General features: G+C 41.4%; 1 protein-coding gene and 1 long non-coding RNA gene across 5 annotated transcripts in view; both read left to right on the top strand.

Annotated features, from left to right (window-relative positions):
• The window catches only part of Entrep2 (endosomal transmembrane epsin interactor 2), a 469,028-nt gene that overhangs the window by 274,271 nt on the left and 182,495 nt on the right, over positions 1–12,262 (top strand). The gene's annotated exons all lie outside the window — the stretch shown is intronic.
• Positions 4,028–10,335, top strand: LOC141419263 (uncharacterized). The gene is made up of 2 exons (XR_012444036.1): positions 4,028–7,814; positions 8,807–10,335. It is a non-coding gene; the product is annotated as an uncharacterized lncRNA (long non-coding RNA).

Raw genomic sequence — 12,262 nt, 5'->3', positions numbered from 1 at the left:
ATGTAGACCAGGCTGGCCTCGAACTCAAGATCCTCCTATCTCAGCTTTGATTGCTGGGATTATAGACGTGTACCATTGTGTACAACTCAACAAAATTTTCAAGTGACTTATTAACTCAACTCAGCTGAGTTGTAGACTAGGCCCTAAGGATATAGCAGTAAAAAAAAAAAATCAGGTAAAAATATAACTGCCCCCATGAAGCTTGCATTCTGATGGGGGAAAATAGAACAAAAATAAGCAGTTTAAAAATAATGTATACGAGAAGGTGACTGGTAAAGCCAGAAAGGGGGCTAGAATGTCAGGGAGCACAGCGTGTGATTCCGTTTTCTCATAAGGAGGCCAAGGAAGACATCACTGAGAGGTGACTTGGGAAGGGTGAGTATCCAAGCCAGGTGGGCAGCTGGGTTAAGTGTGCTCCAGGCAGAAGGCAAAGCAGGGCTAAAGGCTGTGAGGCAGGATGGAGGCTGCCTGGTGAGTGGAAGGAACAGCCTAGAAGCCTATGTCTGCAACCCAGAGAGCCCAGAAGTGACTGAAGAGGTGGCAGGTCACAAAGCAGAAACCCCAATCATCATGGAGCAGATGGAAGCCACTTCTACTGTGCCCAAGAGTTCCTGACACACAGAATTCACAAGCACAGGAAAATGGCTTCCAGCTGCTAAAGTGGGAGGTTTTCATTTTGTAGTAGTCAGTTCAGGCTGAATTCCTTACTCAAAGTGCTTAGGACCAGATGTGTTTGTGATTTTGATGTTTTTTTTCTTTTGCAGGGGGTGGGGAATAGAGTATTTTCATATACACAATTTGGTGTGTTGGCGATAGGACCCAAGTCTAAACGTGAAAATTATTTGTATTTCATATATATTTTATGTCATACAGCAGTTTTAGCACACCTGCATTTTGACTGAGACCTGTCATGTGAAGTAAGTGTAAAATTTTCCATTGGTGACATCATACTGAAATTCAGAAATGTTCAGATTCTGAAGCATTTTGGGTTTTAGATTTTCAAAGTAAGGATGCTTTTCCTGTAGCAATCAAAGTACCTGAACCAAGAGTGCTAAGAGTTTTTATCTTGAATACTCCACTGAACACCATTCTGTAATTTTCTTCCTCTCTGATCATAAAAATATGTCTCACATCTGTCATGGGCAAACAGAGCTTTCCTGACTCCAGCCTATGTGGCCATGATAGCTACCTATCATTCTATCTATTGTCCGTCTGTCTGTCTATCTAATTTACTTCCATGAATATTACTTTTTTCTTTTTCTTAATTTTCATTTTAAGTCAGATTTGTTAAAGCTTTGTTCAGGATTTTTGCATTTATGTTCCTGAGAGAGATGATTCTATAATTTTCCATTCTCATAAGGTTCCTGTCAGCGTTTCTGTTGCCTTTAAAAAAACAAACTAGTTAAATATTCAATAGATTTTACTGTTGAAATTATCTGGGCCTTGAATTTTCTTTCAGGGAATGTGTTTAATTATAGATTCAATTTCTTTAATAGTTAAAATTTATTCAAATTCAGCATTTCTTCTTGTGTCCACTTTGGCAGGTTGTATTTTTCTAAGCAGTTCTCTGATTCAAATTTTCAAATATCAACAACTTAGTCTCAGGAATTTATTGATGATATCCTCTCCTTATCGTTATGCTGTAGGATCTCAGGCAAAGTCTCATTTTTATTCTGATGTTTGTTTTTGCCAGTCTGAAAAAAACTTACCAATCTTACTAGCTAGCAATACACTCAATGAATTTTCTTTTTCTCTATTCCTCCTTTTGATTCTATATTTACATTTCATCTCATTATTTCCTTCCTTATCTTTATTATTTCTTTTCTTCTCTTTTCTAGAGATTTAATGTGCAGTTCTTTTTTCTAAATTCTGAGATTTATGCTTAGGATATTAGCTTGCAGCTTTGTTTCTTCTCTAATAAATATTTGCACAACTAGAAGTTCCTTGTAAACACATCTTTACTGCAGCCCCTTAATTTTGACATGATCATTTCTTTCAAATTATTTTCTAACTGATTTTGATTTCTCCTTTGATTCAAAGTTCATTCAAAAGCATATTACTAATTTCCAAGCATAGATTATTTTAGTACCTTTTTTACAGGTATATACTTCCAGCTTTATTATCCTGTTCTTGGAAACCATATTCTTTGTGTGTTTTAAGCCCTTATCATTCTTGACTCTTGCTTTCATTGACTCAGGCATGATCAGTTTTTATAAATGCTCTGCCTGTTTTAGAAGCATGGAGATTCAGCTGCTAAATTGTTACCGCTTCATCACCAAACGTCCATACTAAGATAGGACAGTTTAGTCTTGTCTTAGGAATCTAGATGTTTCTTTTGTGTCCTTTTCATTATATTCTAACCACTGAAGAACCCCAGGCATCTGATCTGTATTCCCGTATGGATTCACCTATTTCCTACTTTTGGTGCAGTTCAGGGTTTCCTCCTGCCTTACTATTTCGTGAAATAAGTAACAGGATTTAGAAGGTCATTCAGACTCCAATTTTTTTCTCCTTGGTTTCTATTCATTCATAAAGTAGCCTGTCAAGTCATCTCTCTCTGTGCTGTTAGCAACTTTTAATGGGCAAAGTATTGACTCATTAATACCCTGGAGGTTAAAAAATGATGATATTATAATTCTATTTCTTCCTTATTTATTAATCTGGATCTTTCATGTGGAAATGGTACTGCTTTATCTACTGTGTGTGATTACTTCCCTTTATCCACCAGTCTTCAAGGGAATAAATTGGCTGCCCAGGCATTCCTCTGCAAAAGGCCAATTAGGTTCTTTGTGTGTGTGTGAAGATACATTTAGCAACTTTTACTCCTTTGCCATTGTTATTCTCTTTGGTGTGCACACTGTCCTTGTTTTGGCCACTTGAATTTTGCTAATGTCACTTTGGCCATCTGAAATTTGTTCTCTAAAGAATGCATCTTGTTATGCAAGCACCAGTGGCTCACATCTGTAATCCCAGCTATTTGGGAGGCTGAGATTGGGAGGACTGTGGTTCCAGGATAGCCCATGGGAAAAAAAATTGTTTTGCAAGAGCCTGTGCTTGTCATCCCAGGGACAGGGAGAAGCTTAAAATAGGAGGACCAAAGTCCAGGCTGGCCTGGGAAAAAGCGAGACCTTATCTTCAGAGTAACCATAGCAAAAGCAGCTGGAGTTATGACTGTGAGTTCAAATCCCAGTTCTGCCAAAAAAAAAAAAATGCATCAATTTATATTTGATTGTTTGCTGGAAATGATACACATGGTGCTTTGAAAGCCTGAATTTTAGGGGTTTTTTTCCTTCAGAGAGTTTATGTTGAGTATCTTCTTCTATTCTAAGTTAATAACTTTATTTTGCCAAATTCACAACTAAGAACTAAATAACATAGCTATACTGTTTTTTTTAATAAATTTTAAATGAGGAAGCCTATTTCATTGCTTATTGCATTTTTGTCTTTGTTAGATTCTGACTGTGTATAGAAATAGGTTATAATATTGTCAAGAGATGGTTAGGATATTGCAATTCAAAAAAAATTTAAAGCCATGTTACCAAAAAGAAAAAAGCTGAATATTTATATGACAATATATTTGCTTTTTGTCTTGTACTTTGGAAAATGCTCCATTTGCATTGTTTCATTTTTTGTGGTAGAGATTGAACCCAGGCCAAGCATTGCATTGCATTCTCTCTCTCTCTCTCATTCTCCCTCTCTCTCTCTCTCTCTCTCTTTGCTTTCTTTGCTTGGCAATACTGGGGTTTGAACTCTGGGCCTTATCTCTTTTAATTCTGATGACAACCATCCATGTTTTATCCAAACACACAGACACACAGACACACACACACATTTTTTTTTGGAACCATGTTTCTTCAAGTACTCGATTTACTTGTTGTCCATTTGCATATCTGCCTTTTCAAGAACTGTCTATTCCCTGTTCAGATTAGTTGCCCATTTTAATCAGATCATTAATATGGTTATGATAATTATATGTGCTGTTGAGTTTTTAGTTCCTTATGTATTCTGGATATTCATCCCTTGTTGGACGAATGTTTGCACATATTTTCTCCCATTCTGCGGTCAACCCATCACTCTGTTGATTGTTCCCTTTGCTGTGCAGAAGTTTTAGTTTGATATAATCCCATTTGTCAATTTTTGCTTTGGGGGCCTGTGCTTTTGGGGACTCCTATGGTTTAGATGTGGTTTGTTCTCCAAGGATTCACATCTGAAAACTGTTCACTGAGCATTGACTTAGATATTGAAAAGACAGGACTGTAAATAGGTACAGTGTGTGTGGGGAGTACTTGTGGGAGGGCCCAGGAGGGTGAATGAAGCAGATTAAGGTGATGGTGTATGGGAAATGAACTTCTTATACTTATATGAAATGGAATCAAGAACCCTCTTGCAATTGCAGGAAAGGGATTGAGGGGGAGAGATGGTGGGGACGATCGAACCAGTATACAATATAAGCCTATTTACAATTGTCATAATGAATTCTCCCTGTATAACAAATACATCCTAATAAAAAATAAACGAATTTAAAAAACTGTCCACAGGGCTATGTGGCTGCAACACCTGTCATTCCGGTCATTGCCAAGGTAGAGTTTATTTTTAAGACTTATTACGATGGTTGTAACAGGATTGGCAAACTCACTGTAAATGACCAGGTTTTTTGGTCACTTTTGGTCTCTGCTGCATCTGTTTCTTCACTGAAATTTCAAAATCATTCCTAGCTCATGGGCTGTGCCACCACAGGCCATCAGATCAGATTCTACCCTTCTACTGGAGTTTGCCAATTGGGTCTTGATCACCTTGTCTCTGGGTTCAGGTACCCCGACCTTAAGACGTGGCCTTGCCGGGCTGTCAGCTGAGTGCCCAGGGTCTCAGGGCTGCTTCCCTCAAGGCTAGAACTTCTGTTCCCTTGTGTGGCTTCAGGGATCCATTCAGCCCATAGCGCCCCCCAGCACCTGTTTTCTGCCAGGCCTTGTAGCGTCTCCCCCTACACATGTGAGTTTACTATTTGGACAAAGAATTAGGGACCCCATGAAGAGTCTTGGAGCTCTCCTGAGCATCAACCCTTGCTCCAATACACTTCCCTGCAAGCTCCATTCATGTCAGCTGCTTCACCCTATGTCCCATCCCCAAGCTCAGTGACACCACTGTGCCCTCTTTGGGCTCTGCTTCTTTATTACACTGCAGTAGGGAATGGGGAATGTGCCTGCACAGACATCCAAGGTGACCATGGACTTCAGACATGAATTTTCCCATTGTCAGAGGTGATGGTCCTCTGCTACCTAACATCCAATATCTTTAAAGAGTTACCTCATTTATTTTGTCTGGAGTTTGTAATGGAAGATTAATTCATTACCAGTCCAGTCATCATGGCAGGAAGCAGGAATCTCTGAGGAGACTTAAATGATTGATATTTTGAGTTGGAAGCTTGGCTCAAGTGGTAGAGTGCCTGCTTAGCAAACGTGAGGACCTGAGTTCAAATTCTAGTACCACCACAAGAAAGCAGTGTAATAAATCACTCAGCATCTTGACTGTGCTAGTCATGTGCTCTCCCACTTGAATCACACTTCCTAGCCTCCTTTTTTTACATATTTGATGGTCATTATTAATGAAAAATACACAAGTAGATGATAAAAAACTTAAAACCCAGGTTTTCAACCACATAACTTTACAACTGAACTTACACTTAAATAATTAAATAATATACTCTTTCCCCTTTTCTTAATAAATGTAATGTGGAAATGTGTTTTAGTAAAGAAAATGAGTTTCAAATCAATTCAGAATTATTCGGGTTTCTGCACGATCAAGCCTGCAGCATATGCTTGTCCTGTGGGAGTTACTTCACCCTGTGGTTAGCCTGAATGCCACTGCACAGACACATTAGCCCAAATGGCCAGAAGTATCTAGTACAGATGAAGACAGAAGCTACATCTGTAGGAACCTAGCTTTCTTGTGGCCTTCTTGCAGTCCCATACAGCCACAACCTTGGGGCAGCTGGAACACGAAGTCTGCTCAGTGCAATGGTCCTCAGAGAGCAGCACTGGTTCTGATCATCATGGTAGCATGAAGTCAGGTGATACTCATTGTGTCTGCTGCCTGCAGGATCACGGCACACACCATTAGAACCTATGTCTTTGGACCAGCCTCCAAGGCCCTGGTGAATGAGAACCAGTCACCGGAAGGCAGCTGTAACCCATTTGTGGAACAGCTCTGCTCCACCACACACCATCTGGAAAGCTCTGAGTTTTACCATTTCTGTACTTATGGACACTTCGTTACTTTAAACCAGCCAGTTTGTGGTACTTCAACACAGCCCTCCAGGAAATTAATGCACACCCCAACACAGTTGTTATTTTAGCTGGGACTACTAAATTTATGTTATTTTAGTTAGAACAGACATCTTTATTGTATTGAGTATTTATATCTGTTTCATTTTTCAAATCCTGTTCAATGGAGTTTCAGCATTTTGTTTTCATATAGGTTCACAACATTTCTTATTTCATTCTAGGAGTAGGACATTTGCAGTTTCTGAAAGATATCCCTCAGTATTCATGGGTAATTGCTGCATGAATATCAAAATACTCAGATACCCAGGTCCCTTATAGAAAGTGGCACAGGTCTATGCACACACTCAGTATACCTCAATCATCTCTAGATTGCTCAGTCCACCTAATACAGGGTGAGTGTTGTGTAAATAGTTGGTATGTTGTGTTGGTTGGGGAACAATGACAAGGAAAAAGCCTGTGTATATTCAGTAAGGTGCATTTTTCAAACATTTTCAGCCTGGGGTAGAGTGGATCTGCAAATGCAGAGTTTGCTGATATGGTGGGCTTTACTGAAGGTTTTGTTTGTTTTAAATAGTTCCATTCTGCTTTCTATAACATTCTCACATTTGCCATTCTGTAGAAATTGTATGTCACTTTGGAGGATTCTCAACCTTTCTCTCAACCTCAAATCTAAAGTTTCAGGAAATCCTGCAAAGCGCCTTTTATCCAACCATTTCTCTTTCCCTCCTCCACTACCTCCTGGTCCAGGCAATCTAGCTAGCTAGCTAGCTAGCTCAGGTAGCTATATATGTAGATAGATAGATAGATAGATAGATAGATAGATAGATAGATAGATAGATATAGATAGATGAATATAGGTATAGAAATAGATATACACAGAGATAGAAAAATGTTGGCAAGTCCAAAATCAGGAAAACATAGCATTTCGAGCTAACAAATTTGCAGGCTTGTCAGCATGCTGGAGACCAAGGAAGAGTTGCAGATCAAGTTCAAATGCAGCTGCTGGTAGAACTCCCCCTTGCTCAGGAGGAGATTTGTTCTAGTCTTTGTTCTATTAAGACCTTTTACTGATTGAACAAAGCCCACCCATGTAAGATAATGTTTAAATATTTTTATACTAAATTTTATGTCTGATTGTGTGTCTTCAGATACTGCCTTTGACTGCAGAGGGGTGATTGTCAGTTCAACAATGACTGCGAATGACTTCATGGGGGATACAAGGTAGCAGTGTCTCAGTTCTGCCTGTGACCTTGGGTTCAGAGAATTAATAAATCCCCCTTTTTGCCCAAGGTAATGTGGGGGGATTCCCTGGTAAAGGGCTCCACCACTGTAAGACCCCCACTTCTCTCCTCTCCCCAGTCTTGGGGAATCCAACTGTCCATGAGCTTGTGCCACCGCCCTCATCCCATCCCAGCTGCCCCTTCATCCCATCGTCCTGGGAGCCTACTCCAACTTGATGCTTTGGCCAGAGCAGGATCTTCAGCCGATGTGTCGCTCATGATTCATGACGGAAGCCAAAATAAGTGCATTCAGGTAGTCCTGTTATGACTTACACGTGCTCTTTTCATTGCTCTTGAGATGAAATCCAAATGGAGGATCTTCATGAACTGGCCGCTGTCACCATGTCCCCCTCTCTTCCCTCCTGATGCTCTGGTTCCAGCTGATAGGGGTCTATGCACCATCCCCAGCCTGGTTGATACCACACAGCCCAGCACCTTCTGCAGGAGAGCGGTGTTCCAGGAAAGGTCCCAGAGCTTCTTGGCCTCTCTTCTCAAGATGAGAACACTCCCGTCTGTTAGAAATATCTTTAATATATTGGAGTGTCATGAGAGAGAGATGACACAACTCAGAAGTCAACAGGCAAGGCAAAATTTAGTTCTGCAGAAGGGTGTGCCACAGACAAAGAGCAAGCACACACAGCGGGAAGTCCGTTGGGGTTTCATCTCTAATGTAATGCTTCTCCTATCCTGAATTGGGCAAGTTTGGGCTTCACAGTCTATATGATTGGCTAATTGGAAAAGGGACATCAGGAGGGGGCTTTGGAGACAAAGAAGTTTAAAAGCTCAGGAAAGCAGTAACTGTTTTAAGTTGTCAGCTCTGGAACCAGGGCATCTAGTAGAATTTTGTTTGACTGAGGATGACAACCTTTTGTTCTTAACAGAAACTTTTATCACATTAAGCAAAGTCGTTAAGCAAGTGTATGAGAAGCAAGTTAGTGAGAATAACATTTGTAACAGTGGTGGCTATTGCTTAAATCCTTTGACAGAAAAGACCCAACCTAAATTGATTCTCACACCTTCACAGGGTGGGAAGACCCGGTCACATTCATTGTTGTTTCCTGCATAATTGCAAAGAAGACACATTCAGTCTCCTTGAGGGAAAAGGTGTGATGTTTTCCATCAACCCCTTGGTTGTAACCCTCTTCAGAAAGTCACAACATTTTAATATAATTTTGTACTTTGGGTGGAACTCGTATTGCTGATCTCTGGCCCTTATTGTTGATATGTGACTGTTTGGTTTCTCAGGTAACAACAGCAAGTGAATCGGTGTGTAGCACACTTGGGGAAAAGTCTTCTTCCTTGGCCATCAAACCTTCTACGACAATGTGCCTAGTTCCCTCAGCAGAAGACACAACCATCTCACTTCCCCTCTGTTGGATACCTAGGCTGGCTCCTTCCCCTCTCATTCACCATTGACTTGTGCCTCACCAGGACAAGTATGGCTCTGCACCTGGGGTCCCTTTTATTCCCAGCTCACGCTAGTCACCCCCCGGAGTGGGAAGTGGGCTGTGGTTGGAGGCAAAATTGGTTCCTTCTAGACCCTGGCCACAAAATGGACACTACACCCACTCACTACCTGCTTCTTGGAATTTCTGGAAGCCTGGCAATAGCCCTGCCTCCAGGATGGGCGAGAGCTGCTTTCCGCTTACCATTTCCATGTTTATGGTGCTGGCACTCTGGGTGCCCATATCTGGCCTAAGGCTCCTTGCATTGACTATCCCATTGTCCCACCCAATGGCGCCCTCTGGCTTGGAGCATTTGCTCTTGTTGTCTGCTCTGGTTGCAAGATTCCTTGGTGACCATGTATTAAGTGGGAGTGAGACTGTAGGGGACATTGGGATTATAGACACAGCCCCTCTTCCCTGGAAACTTCCCCATCCCCAGTGACCCCACCGATAGTACAGGAGACTCCTGTGAGGGCAGATTGAACACTGACCTGAGTATGGCAGCTCACCCCAGTGGACCCAAGACTTTCCTTCCCAGACTCAGCTTGGGAGTGCCCCACACTCTGTCCCCTTTCCACTGACAGAGTTTGAAATGGAAATCCAGCATGGCTGACTTTTGTGCTTCCCAATGTGTGGCTACAGGGAGAGAGTGAAGTCAAAGAAAAGGGGACAGCCTGGACAGAGATGCCCACAGCAGACAAGCACCAGCTTCCAGGTCCTGGCTGTGTCCCAGTTCTGCATGTGACCTGGGGGAGCCTTTCTTTAGGGTCTGAGAATCACTATTGTCCCCTTTCTGCCTAAGGTAATGTGAGATGGGCTACAGTCACTTACAACCCAAACATCTACCTGCCTAATATATCCATTCACCTTAGTTTTGTATCGTCCTCAATAGCTTTTGCCCTCCATTGAGGGTCTTAACCTTGTTTAAGACCACTAGTGAGCAGTGGTTGTTGTACTGTGACTCATATAGCAGTGTCCTTGAGACCTGACCACTCAAGCCATCTGTGTGATGGCACCACTAAAGTGGAGGAGACACCATTGTGTTGTAATACTGAGCAGGACTTAGAAATGGTACCTGTGCTTTTGATCTTGTTTTTCATGGTGAATATATTTGACGTATATCTGAGAGTAGAAAGAGAGTGAAAAATGGAAGATGCAATTGATGTAATTTCTCTTCCTCTTAATCTTCTCCTTTGACCACAAAAGATGTCCAGCTACAAGATGGTGCACCTCTTCATTCTCCAAACACCAAATGGCTCTCTCTGTGACTTGCTTATATGTTTTTAGCATTTTGTGACATATATTAAAATTCATGTATGAAATAATGAACCGGTGTCAAATTGGTGAATTGGCTTATTGAGATACTGAAAGTATTGGCCAATGACAGTGAGATCTTAAAATTATTCACTATGTTACATGAAATGCTCAACTGAGTATTCTCTATGTTGATGGAATGCATCTCTATATATAGATGGAATTTTACTAAAGATGAAACAATGGGATCCAAATTATAGCACTCAAGGTGATGCCACAAGTAAAAAGTCTGAGGTTGTGTCCCAGTATTTAGAAACCTGAGATGGTAGACTGTTTATCAGACCTCACAAGGCTTAATATTATCTAATTTTAAAATGGTAATAATGACATTTTCCTTTTTTTCTTTGAGCTGACATTTTTCAGACACTTTGAACTTCTTGGAAGGAAAAACTCTGTAAACCTAAATGATTTGCTATTAGCAAGGGTTACAATAAATATTAAAAGTAAATACATATTCAAGAAATATTTATTGCTTATCACCATTCTTCCTGAAACACTATCAGAATTAAAGGACACAAATTGACAGCAAAGGAACAAAACGCATTGAAATGACACTAAAAGAGCAAAAGAAAAAAAGAGCCAAACTCACAAAGAGGAAATGGACAGTTTTGTGGTGACTGACATAGGTTTCTTTCTGCTTTCTTCACTATACTGGGAGCTGAGGATGCAATGTGGAGCCAGAAAGAGATGGTCAATTTGTATCTTAGGATTCTGAAAACACTCAGGAATTAGTCACCAGATGTCTCTGAAGGAGTGGAGTCAAGAATTTGAAAAGATTGGATCGCCATCCAGAGTCCTAAGTGGGGACTGTGCAGCTATGAAATTATCCCTCTCTGGTAGACAGAGGCTGATCAGAGAGAAATAGAGTGAAAGATGCCAGGTGAGGCAGGAGTGAGATGACTGATGGAAGTTAGTCAGCATAAGACAGTCTATGCTGCAGTAACAACTACCACCAGAAAGCCCTTGAAATTTCAATGGTCAGTGTAGCAAAGGTTTGTTTCCTTCTCTCAAAATGCCTAGTATGGGCTGCATAATCTTATTAAATTTTTTTGGTGGCAGTAGGGCTTGAACTCAGGACCTTGTGCTCCTTAGGCAGGCACTCTAACGCTTGGGCCACACTCCCAGCCCTGGACTGCATAATATTAAGGACAGGTTTCCCCTCTGTGATAATGAGACCTTCAATTTTATACCTCCACGGTGTTATCCCTGGCCCCCAAAATTGCTGCCTAGAGATAAAGAGGAATGGGGGAGACACCCTGATGGTAAGTGTCTCAGAACAGAGGGAACACATCCCTTCCAGATACATATCCAGACTTGGATACGTCACCCATTCCAGCTGCAAGAGTAGGGGCGTGTGCAGCTGTCCTGTGAACACTAATTGTCCCTGTCGTTTGGGATGAAGTGGTAGTCTTTGGAGAGAAGGAGGCTTCTGTCCATCTGCCTTCTCAGCCTAGCTACCCTCAGCCCCCATGAAGCTGGCTGTTGGTCTCGACCTTGCTCTGGCAGTGACTGACAGAGTCGTTTTCTGTGGAAGTTCAATGTTCAAGAGAGAAAACTATCACAGTTTGAGGGAGGGAGAGGAACCTATTGGTGAGACCCTTGGGTAGACAAACTCCAATGATGGCATCAGTGGCTATTTTAGGGCTTCTACTCTAAAAGAGTAGTCACGCTTTTAGTAGAATTTCATTGAGTGCCTTCTGTATCCTGGGAAGTGGTGGGTTGTGCAGTGAACCAAACAGACAAAATTATCTTCTGAAGCTTTATTCTAGAGCAGGATGGTAGATGATAAAAGATGGGTGGGATAAATCATATGTCGTATGCAGGGAAGAGTTACAGTGAGTAAAGGGAAGGAACACAAGGGATGACCTGTGCAGAGGCAGTGTGGTGGAAATTGGCACATTAAGGAACTGAGGGCAAAGGGAGGCTGTGGTTGGAGGAGAGC

The sequence above is a fragment of the Castor canadensis genome, chromosome 19 (genome assembly GCF_047511655.1).
Source record: "Castor canadensis chromosome 19, mCasCan1.hap1v2, whole genome shotgun sequence".
NCBI classification, from domain to species: domain Eukaryota; kingdom Metazoa; phylum Chordata; class Mammalia; order Rodentia; family Castoridae; genus Castor; species Castor canadensis.
Note: the sequence above shows the minus strand (reverse complement) of the source record. Positions and strands in the feature narration are given on the sequence as shown.